The sequence below is a fragment of the Montipora capricornis genome, chromosome 3, assembly GCF_036669925.1.
Source record: "Montipora capricornis isolate CH-2021 chromosome 3, ASM3666992v2, whole genome shotgun sequence".
NCBI classification, from domain to species: domain Eukaryota; kingdom Metazoa; phylum Cnidaria; class Anthozoa; order Scleractinia; family Acroporidae; genus Montipora; species Montipora capricornis.
The window spans coordinates 26,513,653-26,526,233 of NC_090885.1; the positions used below are offsets into that span (position 1 = coordinate 26,513,653).

Below are 12,581 nucleotides of genomic sequence, written 5' to 3' on the forward strand. Positions count from 1 at the left end.
ATGCTAGACAAGCTTCCTTTGATTTTGCCATCAATTAGATATTCCACGTGAGATTCTAAAGCCCTTGCACTTGAGTATTATTTGCTTTTATTTTGCCTAAATCAGTATCCATTTATCTCAAAAATAAGGGTTGGGGGCTTTTTACAAACTTGTGATGATTTATGGAGAAACGGAAATTTTTAGGAAATAACTCTGTTACGTTTACGCATGGTCAATGTCGCGGTTCCGTTTTTGTTTTCTAATTATCTGAGACATTAATAGAGTATGCTAGAGAAATGCCCGGGCGACCATAATAAAATAGGTACGCATTGCGTTCGTGTGGCAGTGCAGTAACTTGATACAGTGCCTTATTCCATAACTGTCAACTGAACTGTGTTTTGTTTTCTAGGAGATTCAAGTTGTCTTTGCGAAATTTGTAGGTCTAATAGTACACAATATTGTTTCGGTATCGTAAATCATTATAGACTAAGGTAGATGTCTTAGATAAATAGCCCCCTGAGAAGACATGTAGTTAGTTACTCGTAAAATAATAAACCCAGAAAGATTGAAGAAAATAGAAGGGAGTCGAGAAACTGATTGGCTTCAAGGCAGACATGGAGTTTGTTTCAACTTCTTTTTCACAGCGAGTTTAAGTGTGTATTTTAAGTATCTGACAGCTTTCCACGACAAAAGTTCACTGAAGTTAACCATCTCCAGCTGGGTTAGTATCTGGATGGGCCCTAAAAATAAACGACTTGCTGTCAGAAACATAGCACCGAAATTCTATTTAAACGCTTAAAAATGCGAACTAAGCAAGGTACAGATTTTTCTAGCCTGCCTTACGCATGCTGATTGATGCAAAAGTAAATAAATATTGACACAGGTTTTTTTGGAAGAGCAAAAGGAAGTTTTTAGAAAGTGTCGATTGCCAAAATTTGCGACATGAAAAAAAAAACATAAATTTCGTGCCGCGAATATAAAAAGTTACCACCAGCGAAAAAAACATTTGGGAGCTTTTTGCTACCTTCGATTTCTCTATTGTACTTCTTTTGGTTGCAGAAATAATTTGAAATAAATCGGAAAATCGAAATTGACATCGATTTCAGCGGCCGCCTGTGATCAAGTTACCTTGTGTGTTACTACCAACTCAAGAAACAAAAGATATATCTGTGTCAAAATGACGGCAAGATACCGGGTTTTTTTTTTAGTTTGCTTTTTTCTTTCTTTCAAGTGTTATAAACTTCAACAAGACATGTGCGAATTCAGTCATCCAAATCTCGAGGTTGACAAATGTTTCTGCAAAGTCAAAAATTTATCACCAAGTATTCCCTCATTTTGGAAATAGAAGCACCTTTGCTATTCATCAGCGTTAAAATTTCTTGCCGACTTCGGGGCTCATTTGTTGAAATTCAAGCACGCTTCACACATGTCCAATATACATGAACTGAGTCGGGTCGTCAATTGCTGTTGACGGCCCGACTCACCGGAGTTTAAAAAGGAAGTAAGCTTTACTGTCGGAAGTCGAACTGCCTGGGGTAGCTTCAAAGGCAAATATCTCGACGGATCGTGACGATCCGATCAGGTCGTGACGACCCGTCATTTGAAAAGTCGACCCGACTATTGGCACAGGTAATCCAAGGCTCAGTGTGTATAGGTAAATATAGAGAACAGATGAGCCGAAGTTTAGGTTTGGAAATTTGCTAGAAAGTGGAAATAAAAATTGATAAAACTTACCATGTAGTGAGCTGTTTTTGTCTTTAATACGTACACGAAGTTTCGGGAAAAATGGTCCCCGTTCACCTTCCTTCATAGTGCAGTGACAAGGTAGGAGACGGAAGCTAGCGTCGGGACTCCGATCGACCCAAAACAAGCACGATTTTTTTTTCGCGAAAATCGAATCCAGTCGCTAAATAAACACGTCAGGCTCGTGGAACATGAATTTCTCTAAACCATGAATTCACTGAAGCATCTCCAGGTAGCAACGCGAAACCACCAGGCTCCGCAGAACTTGTAAGTTAACCTGCTAAAATGGCGGCCAGAAGCCGTTGTCCTCGCAAAGTGTCCAAATCAAAATAGCACTGAACTCGGGACGCCTGGTGACGAGTATAATAAGTCCCCCTGGAGGGAGGGGAGTCCCAGCTTGCTCAGTGAGTTTTGTTTTTAGCAAGTTGGGACTCCCCTCCCTCCGTATGTTCTCTATATTTACCTATGTGGCACACACTGAGCCTGGGTTACCTGTGCTATTGAAAGTGTCAGATGGCGAGAGAAAGAAAAACTTCGATGAGCAAAGGAGGCTGTGCTGCTCAAAAATGTTGCATGCTTCGTTCTCAGAGAGTAGCGATTAAAATATCGATATACGCATAGAAAATTATAAACATCGACCAGAACAGCATTCATGCTTCGTTCTTAAAGCGTAGCGAAATCGCCGTACACTTCCTCAAACATCCAAGCATAGCGAAAATCACCGCAAGCTTCCTAAAAGCAACCAAAAATGGTGAATGGTTCGTTCGTTCATGGCGTAGCGAAATTAATACCCAGACAACATGCTGCTAAGACAACATGCTGTTCAGAAACAGAAATAACGATTGACTGTAATTGCGCTCCGAAATGTTGAATGCTTCTTTCTTAAAGCGTAGCGAAATCGCCGTACGCTTCCTCAAAAAATTCAAGCGCACCGAAAATCGCCGCAAGCTTCCTAAAAGCATCCAAAAATGGTCAATGGTTCGTTCGTAGCGAAATTAATACCCTGACAATACGCTTCTTAGAAATGTTGTATGCTTCATTCTCAAAGAGTGGTGGCTAAAATACCGATACATCATGCATGAATAACTATAATCGTCGTCCACAATAGCACTCACAACAATTGTTGTGACTGTTTCATTCGTAGGTAGCGAAATTAATACCCTCACAGCATGCTGCTCAGGAATGTTGTATGCGATATGTTTGTAGCGTGGGGCCTGAGCCCAACTTTAGTCGGACTTGCGCAGTAAGCTATAAGTCGGACTCGTGTTTCTCGTGTGAGTTTTCAAAGATCTAGTTTTGGTATTGCTTATCTCGTTTGTGTTACATTTGGTGGCAGCGGTGGGGATCTTTTTTGCCATGGAAGATACTATAAAAGCTTTGGAAGAGAAATTGGCGAAACTTGAGGCGAAACTTGGAAAGAAAAGTGAAAGTACGGCTGGTACAAGCGGCAGTTCACCGATCACCTCACCAGAAAACCCGCTTCGCATCAAACCAGAGAGCTTATCTGTGACGTCCGGCGAAAGTTGGGTAGTTTGGATACGGAAATTCAAAAGTATTGCAGCCCTTAACAAGTGGAGTCTTGAGCTTCAAGCCCAAATATTGCCCGCATACCTGAAAGGCCTCGCAGAGCAGACCTATTATAGCCTGACCGCCGAACAAACAGCCACCTGGACGGCAGTTGAACGCGCTTTGACAGATCGATTACATCCTAAGGAATCTCGTCAAGTACACATTTCCACTCTGCGAGCCAAATTAAGACGTCCTGACGAAGATCTACACCAACTGAGGTGCGACATTTCTCGTCTTCTGGAGCTGAACTATCCGAATGACCCACCGGATATACTCAATCGCACAGCCAGAGATTTCTTCGTAGGTGCGTTGACCCCCATCACATTGCACGAGAAGGTGTTGGATTTGGGGCCCAATACTCTGGATGAGGCCCTAACAGCAGCTCAATGATACGAATCAAATCAAAAAGTGCTAAACAAAGGCAGTGCTCGAGTGCTGTCTTCAACGTCTGGTGATCAGGAGAAGTTTGGCTCCCAACAGGGAACCCAAGAACCCCAGCATGGGCTAAGGAGCTTTTTCAACAGCAAGCTGAAATCTTAGAGAAGCTAAAAAACATTCCTCAAGGGAGGCAAGGTAGGAATACATGTGTGGAATCTTGAAAAGACTCCAGAGCATGTTTTAAGTGTGGTAGCTTAACTCATTTTATTCGTGACTGTCCACATCAAGTGCGTCCCGACCAGGGAAACGGGAGATGGGAGGGGCACAGCAGGAAGTGACCCCGCCCGAGAATCCAAAGGGGGCATTTTTGCCTTGTGCTGTAAATGGTGTCAAATCCCAAGCCTCATTAGACACGGGTGCAGAAGCAACAATTATCAGTGAGGACCTATATAGTCGCTCTAAGACACATTTAAACAAACTTGAACCCACACAAAAGCCTGTCCTGGGGGCCAACAACATGCCACTTGATGTTGTTGGAAAAACAGAAGTAACAATTCAGCTTGGCGGGATCAGGGCTCAGCATAAAGTGCTGGTGTGCCGACGCTTAGTACAGCAAGTGTTGATTGGTATAGACTTCCTAACAGCTCACAAATGTATTATAAACTTTGACACTAACACCGTCTACAGTAAGGGGGAACCCAACAAAATAGTTTTTGGATGCCTTGATAAAGTGTACAGGATCACTGTGGCTGAAACCGTCACATTATCTCCAAACATGGTCTCAGACATACCTTGTGAGGTCCAGGGAATGAATGGCTTAGATGAATGTATGGGGGTGCTGGAACCAGCGGACACATTTTCGGAAAAATATTCTGCTGTGGCCTTTCGGATAGCAGTGACTGTAAAAGGGGGTCGAATCCCAGTTCGTGTGTTCAGTTACCTTAACAAGCCCCTCAAAATTTACAGGTGCAGTAGTATAGGGGACCTCTACCCATTGACCGGTGAGGGAGAATCACAGCAGGAAACCAATGGGGGTGTGGGCTACAAGCTGGTACCCCCTGGGGCTCCAAAGGAAGATGTTGAGATTGGATTGGAAGCTAAACAGTGTAGTGCGGTTTTTGTGAAGGATGCTGACGTCCACAGTTTATCAGTAGAAGAGATGTTCCCTATCAGCAGTAATCTCGTCCAGGAAGAAGAAAAACGTAGGCTTTATGACATGTTGTCCACTTATGCCGACTGCATTTCAAAGGGACCGTGGGATTTAGGTACTGCAAAGGGCGTACGACATACTATCGACACCGGCTCTGCCCAGCCAATCCAGGTACCAACTCGAAGAGTCCCCTTTCACAAAAGGCAGGAAATGTGCAGCCAAGTGGACGAAATGCTTGAAGCAGAGATTATTGAACAGTCCGATTCCCCAGAGTCATAAAGGAGTGGCCACAAAGGTGCCGGCTGATGAGAGTCAGCTGAGAGCGTTCTTGGGGACGGCTGGTTACTATAGACAATTCGTGCCAAACTACGCCCACATTGCATTCCCTTTGCACCGTGCTTGCCAAAAGGGGAACCGTTTTAGATGGACAGCTGAGTGCGAGGAAGCCTTCTTGCACATTAAGCGCAAATTGACGAATGCTCCCATCCTTGCTTTCCCCAGCTGGACGTTCCGTTCATCCTGGACAGTGATGCCAGTGACAGTGGGCTAGGGGCGGTGTTGTCTCAGGTTCAATGTGGGAAGGAACGAGTAATAGCATACGCAGCGCGGGCACTATCAAAGGCTGAAAGGAATTATAGAACCACCCGAAAAGAACTGCTGGCCCTCGTGTGGGGAATGGAGCATTTTGAGACATTCCTCTACGGGCGACGATTTCTGGTCAGGACTGACCATAGTGCTCTGCAATGGCTACGGAACTTTAAAAACCCTGGAGGCCAGGTGGCTAGGTGGCTTGAACGGCTTAGTGACTTCGATTTTGAGGTGGAGCATCGTCCGGGTCAGTTGCATAACAATGCGGATGGTCTGTCTCGATTTCCCTAGGACGTGGGTGCTTAGGAGAACATAGAGAGGGCCGCTACCCTGATTCAGTCTGTGAATATGGGACCCTTGTCGAGGGAAAGTATACGTGCAGCCCAAAACCAAGATCCTGTTCTGTCGCAAGTTGTGAAGTGGCTTAAAACTGGTGTCAGACCCGCTAGAGGTGACGGCAGGAGGGGAAGGAGAAGAGGGAGGTGGAGGGAAAGGAGGAGGGGGGCGTAAACTGCTGTCATTCTGGTCACAATGGGGAAGGCTGTTTCTCAGGGACGGTCTGGTGTTTAGACGTTGGGAACACGAAGTGACGGGCCAAGAGATTTATCATCAAATCTGCTTACCCGAGAGCATCGTGTCACAATCGTTGTGCGCCTTGCACAACGACCCTTCATCTGGCCACCTTGGCGTCTCGAAGACTCTGGAGAAAGTGCGGAGGAGATTTTATTGGCATGGCACGCGGGAAGACGTCGATATGCACGTTAGAAGGTGTGTTCCATGTGCTAAAGTCAACGACCCTTCCAAGCTGCCAAAGGCCCCCCTCATAAACATGAAGGCAGGGCACCCCCTACAAAAGGTCGCAATAGACATCGTAGGTCCCACACCAAGATCTACTTCTGGCCATGAATGGTTTTTGGTGGTCTCCGATCATTTTACTAAGTTTGCTCAAGCCTTCCCAGTGAGAAACACCTCAGCGGTCACACTCGCGAAGAAGGTGATGGACGAATACATATGCCGTTTCGGGTGTTTCGAGGGTTTGCATTCTGATCAGGGAGCTAATGTGGACAGAGCTGTGTTCAAAGGACTGTGAGATTTATTTGAAGCAGCGAAGACAAAGACAACGCCGTACCATCCCCAAGGGGATGGGCAGGTGGAGAGACTGAACAAATCTCTTGTGAAGATCCTTAGTAAGCTAATTTCTGACCATCGCCGGGACTGGGCGGACTTTGTGCCAAAGGCGGTTCTTGCTTACAACACAAGTGTGCATGAGTCGACTGGATTTACCCCTTACCGGTTAATGTTCGGCAGGAAAGCTATCTTGCCACTGGATGCTCTTCTTAGGTTGGAGACAACACCTTCCCAAGGGTCGGCACGGACATACCCCGATTATGTCGTTGAACAGAAGCAGCAATTGGAAGAGACAGTGCAAATCGTGAGAGAGAATCTCAAGCGAGCACAGAAGCTCCAGAAAGCTTATTATGACACCAAGCGCCATGGTCAGCGGTTTCCATGTAGGAGACCGGGTGTGGTATAGAAACCGAACCAGGACGAGACGGGAAAAATTTCTCAAACCCTGGTGTGGTCCTTGGAAAGTGCTGAAAGCTCTGTCTGATGTTACCTATCGCATTGAGGAGAAGAGGCGGAAGCCGGGAAAACGTCGTCAGAGGAAGGTAGTCCACTTCAATTATCTGAAACCATGCTTTTCGCCACCAGAAAGCCACGATAAACCCTCTCAGTTAATCTCCTCCGGCCATGCGGAAGAAACGCCGCAAACAGGAAACTTGAGGGACGCGCGGCAACCGTCTCGAGGAACCTTAGTTGACTCTGGAGATGTCGAATTGGAATGGCTGGAAAATCCAGTTACTACATTCACGGAGGTTTCTCGTCCCTCTCAGGAACATGATTCGAGTAGTACATTAAGTACATCCCCTCAAACATTTGAAGTGCGGTGTCAATCAGAGGCTTCTCTAGTGAATGATGTACCGCGTCGTGAAGAATGTTTTACTCCTATCAGGCCTAGACGTGAGCGAAGGGAGCTCGTCTGGCTACAAGACTATGTTAGAGCAGTGGTTGTTTACCCAACCTGGCCCTTGAACTTTGTAAGAACAGTTGCATGCTATAGTTAGAAATTCTCACTCGCACCTCTAACCTCCTGTGGGAGGGGGTATTGTAGCGTGGGACCTGAGCCCAAGTTTAGTCGGACTTGCGCAGTAAACTATAAGCGGGATTCGTGTTTCTCGTGTGAGTTTTCAAAGATCTAGTTTTGGTATTGCTTATCTCGTTTGTGTTACATGTGCATGAACAAAAATAAACTTCGTAGCACTTACAAATGGGTGAATAATTTGTTCGTTCGTGTTCGTAGTGACATATATATTCTGACAACATGCTTTTATTTGTCGTTCCCAAAGAGTAGCGACTAAATACTGATACGTGCATGGACAATAATAAATGTCACTATAAATAAAAGAAAATAAAAGAAAAGAAAGGAGAGCATCGCAGTTGCGTAGGATTTTTCGTTTGTTCTTAGAAGAAATAATACCCTTACTACAATTGTATGCCCTCGGCTAAAAAGGATGTGTGGAAACAATTGAAAGACCGGTTAGAATAGAACTCACTGTTGTTGAAAGCGTCGTTTTCACCAAGGTGCGGGATTGCAGGATATCAAAATATCATGATTTTGATATTATCAAATGATATTTGATTCATCTTTAGTATGCCATCTCACGGTGATATTTTGATATTACCATGATATTTTGAGATTTAAGAATCAAAACCATAATAATCGCTGCCTCGTTCTTTATTCATATCAATATTTTGATATTATCATGATATTGTGATATTATCATGATATGTCTAAATATCAAACCCCTCAACACTTAATCACCTCCAGGCAAACATCTCACGGTGATATTTTGATATTATCATGATATTGTGAGATTTAAGAATCAAAACCATAATAATCACAAATGTGTACTGCCTCGTTCTTTATTCCCTCCTTTAGACCTTGTACAAAAGGAGAGCATACCTATAACGTGCGGGGGGATAACTACTTGGTCACGACTTTAGAACGTGTGGAGCCGTATTTGTTTTTTTTCGGGGGGGGGGGGGCGGGGATTCGGCGATCAGTGTCTTGCCTGTCCTGGCGGGTCGCGTGGAAGACCATCCAGGTACAGATACTTCAGGTAATCGAGGTCGTAGTAGAACCAGACGTGTCTCTTTGTACCTGCGTTATTGAAGATAAAATCTAGTTGTCTTGCCCGTTTCTCCGCCAACTGTTTGTCACTCATTTATAACCCTTCCAAGAAGTTCGCATCTTTTATACACCCGTCAATAACTTATGGATTTTGCTTTCTGCTCCTTACACACATTCAGCGCAAGACACATGGAGGATTATACCAGCAGAAAACTGAATCCTGCTACACCAACAAAGAAAAGAAAGCGTTCCCCCGCTGACAATGACCCCTGCACTTCAATCCATTCAGGAAGTCAGTGTCGAATATACCACCCCCCCCCCCCCCCCGCCTCGAAATAATGCCAGTTGTCAAAATTAATTGTGATATGTCTAAATTAGATTATTGCTGGTATTAAAGGATAGCTACTGCAAATATTTCATACTACCTTACCATTTCGATATCATTATAAAATATTTCATGCTTCCGTCAGCGATACCTACATCTTTAAAATTCCAACAACCGCCAATAATTTGAGGTACTATGTTTCAGTTAATAATAACTTTAAAATAAACACATTTACACGCAAACCCCATGACTGTTTCAAATTCTTCAATTCTCAACGCAAAGTGATACCATCAAAACACTTACCGTTTATTAAAGCACTAGTGACAAAACTCCTATGGTATTGCAAGGAGAAAGTGGCTGCTAACACTGAAAGACCCTGAAATTAAACGAAAATGCTGTGCAGATTCTTTCCCAACTACTCCATCCTTCGCATAGAAGCAACGATATTTGCAAAGTAATTACTTCCTATCTAAGAACAAAGTGACGATTATAGCAGCACTTTTAGTTGCTTTCAGCTTAACAAAGTCATCGCGAGCACCAACACCGTTTCCTAATGACTTGGTTTATCTTTAATTTGGAAAGTCAGACTTCAAATTCTACTACCTTACTCTACCATATACGAATTCTAAGAGTTACGTTGTAAAAACCCCTTCCACACCAGTACTCATTAAAACACATACGCCCAAAATATGTACAAACAATGGCCCGCATTTTCCACCCCATGTCCGGCCTCAAGAAATTATGCATTCACGTTTCAGAACATCCACAAATAAAAGGTAAACCAGCACGATTGCTACCCAAGCAAATAAAGAACTTCAAAACCATTGCCCAATATTAATCACCTAAACGCGTCGAAGTCGTTAACAGATTTAAATTCTTCATGAAAAACGGAATGCTAATATGTTGGAAGAACGCAGCATAACAAGTCATTTCATGAGTTTTGCAACCTCGCGTTGTCGTTGCTTCACGGTCACACGTTTCATAAAAACCCCAATAAAGTATATATTTTCTGGAAGGTTAGGAATTGTAGATCCCGATTATTAGTAAATAAAATACCTTTCCTAAAATAGCCATCATTTTCCAAAAGTATGTAGTTTCACAAATTGAGTTCGTTTCGGTCAGAATTAACCGGAAACTACGTTTTCTTCACACCTGATCAGAAAAACCGTGTCGAGGCATTGTGATTAAATGTCTGATTTGTTTTATTCACTGTTAAACTTTAACTTTTTATAAAACGCGCAGTACCTTTTCTTAAATACTTATTACTTTCGAAGGAGGCAACAAATAAATACTCCCCGACACGGTTTTTTGCCACATTATCGGGCAACATTCTTGCCAAATTTCAGCGAAAAGGGATGATGAAAACTCGCTGTAAACGAACTGAAATCGTGCGCCTCATTCGATGAAATTTGCATTTGAGTTTTTTGAGACATAAAGCCATTTGTGGACAGCTTCTAATTTGAGATAATTTATTCGTAGAGTCGTCTTCTTTTCTAACTTTGTCTAGTAGAAACGTTTTTTCGCAATCTTTTTGTCATGTAAAAAAAAATAAAAAATGAGGTGTACCTTGGAATATCAAAAACTAAAATGGCAAAATTACTCGCAAGGGACCAAATACAATAACAAACTACAACAACGTCTTGCCAAATTCGGTTCCAGCCACAATTGTCACTCACACCCGCCGTACTTGTTATTATCCTGTGTCTTCTTTAACAAATGTTTAAGTTGTGTGTTTCACCCTTAGAGGATGAGCGCTTCACAAATTACGCGACGATTCACGGCAAACGAGTAACATAAATATGAAATAACCGAAAGAACTGTGCTGACCGGTGGATGGGCATCACCACTCTCAAAGGACGGCCCCACCCGTCACGAAGTAGATGGGTCGTCGGACGACCCCTGTCAACAGTTATGAGCCGGCATCCCATAAGCCTCCAGTATCTTCAAATACACGGATTTTTTTCAAAGTTCTCACCCCCCTGACATTCCACACAATTCAGTTCGACCTCTTTCAAGAAAACGGCTCCGTCACGGACCCCCCTCAACCTTTCCAGGCGCTTCCACCCGCCTCGACTATATTCACAAATAAACGATTTTTTTGTTGTTTTCTACAGTCCCTCACCACCTGACATTTTCAAACCCGTCGGGTCGACCTTTTTCAAATTGACGGCTCGTTCAAGACCACTAGACGGGTCATCACGACACCGTCAACATTTTCAGCCCGGGCCTCGCCGCCTCCACATGTTTGTTTTCATAAGCCTCTCCACCAACTGACCTTTCCAATAGTCGGGTCGACTTTTTCAAATGGACGTGCTCTTCACGACCTAGGTAAGGGTACCCGTCACCATTTTCAAGGAAAGTTCCTCGAACCTTCTTTAAAATAGCAACTTCCTGTTACACCTTTACTTCAGCAAACACCTTACACGACCACGACCTTCCGCTTGAAGGCGTCGTCTTCACGAAAAAGGCCGACCCGAATCAGTTCATGTGTCTGGGACAACCCTCGCACGCTCTCCAACAGACCTGCGCTGCGGGCCCTATTTGCCACCACGTAAAACACTCCACTCTCTCTTACAACCCTTCGGTGACATAGTTTGGAGTGCACATTAAAGTGCGACTAGCAAATTGATTTTATCAAACGAGTTGATTAAAGGTCGTAAAATAACCACCGTTGAAAGATTCTGGGCAAAGCTGACGTTTCGAGTGTTAGGCCCTTCGTCCGGAGTCCTTCGCTTCCGACGAATGGCTAACGCTCGAAACAGTACCACAGATCTTTAGACAAACATAAAGTTTTGTGTATAAAGTGACACGCCCACGAAAACCAAACGTTCTGACTAAATAAAGTGAAAAAACGTTCTCTGTATTTAAAAAAAGAATTTGAAAACCATAAGCTTTCGGATACAGTCTATAACTTTTAACGAATGAAAACATTAGCGCGGCGAACGGAAATATATACGAAAAGGGGTGCGCTCTTTTTAAAAAATAGAATAAAAAAAGTAACGTGATGAAAAACGGCCATTGGAGCGATGAAAAATGTAAATGAGGGTATCCTTACGATAGAATAGAGTATTTGCCTAGGCAACATGTTTTTGAGTTATTTCCGCTTCGGACGGTTTTAGCCGTGTGCCAAGATTCTAGTGTTTTTCGAACGCGGTAATTGCCTTCGCCACCCATAACACAAGCATTACTCGAAGTCAATGGGCATGAGTGTTTTGCCACGCGTGGTTGGCAACATTTGAGCCATTTGTATAGTTCTTCAAGTTTCGTTGGATGGTCTTTTTTTCGGGTTTGGAGCGCAATCTTCCGGTTTCTCCTATGTACGTTGCCAAGGACAGTCTTTACATTGACATGTTTATAAACAACAACACATTGGTGATTAGGAAGGTTGTCTCGTACTTTTGCGCGGGAATTCTTGTTTCAAGAGTTTTGAAATGGTTGTTGACACACGCGGATTTCATGTGTACGGAGAGGTAATCTCGTAATAAGGGTTCGGTTAGGCCACTGTGATTTAAAAAAAAAACGGGGGGCCTACATAACCCCTGGTACGTCATCCGATGGGTTCGGCCCCATTTGAAAAAACATAGGAAGGAACCAGTTCTTCTGGTGGCAAGCAACTGTAGATGGGGGTGGCTTCTTATTGAGGGAATGTTAGAAAA

General features: G+C 43.7%; 1 long non-coding RNA gene and 1 pseudogene across 1 annotated transcript; one reads left to right on the plus strand and one right to left on the minus strand.

The window, feature by feature from the left end:
• Positions 1 to 70: 70 nt before the first annotated feature.
• On the minus strand, positions 71 to 9,301 carry LOC138041239 (uncharacterized). The gene is made up of 2 exons (XR_011130775.1): positions 9,229 to 9,301; positions 71 to 719 (listed from the first exon to the last, which is right to left on the minus strand). It is a non-coding gene; the product is annotated as an uncharacterized lncRNA (long non-coding RNA).
• Positions 9,302 to 11,951: 2,650 nt separating this feature from the next.
• LOC138040022 (erlin-2-B-like) overlaps positions 11,952 to 12,581 on the plus strand; it is a 10,441-nt pseudogene continuing 9,811 nt past the window's right edge.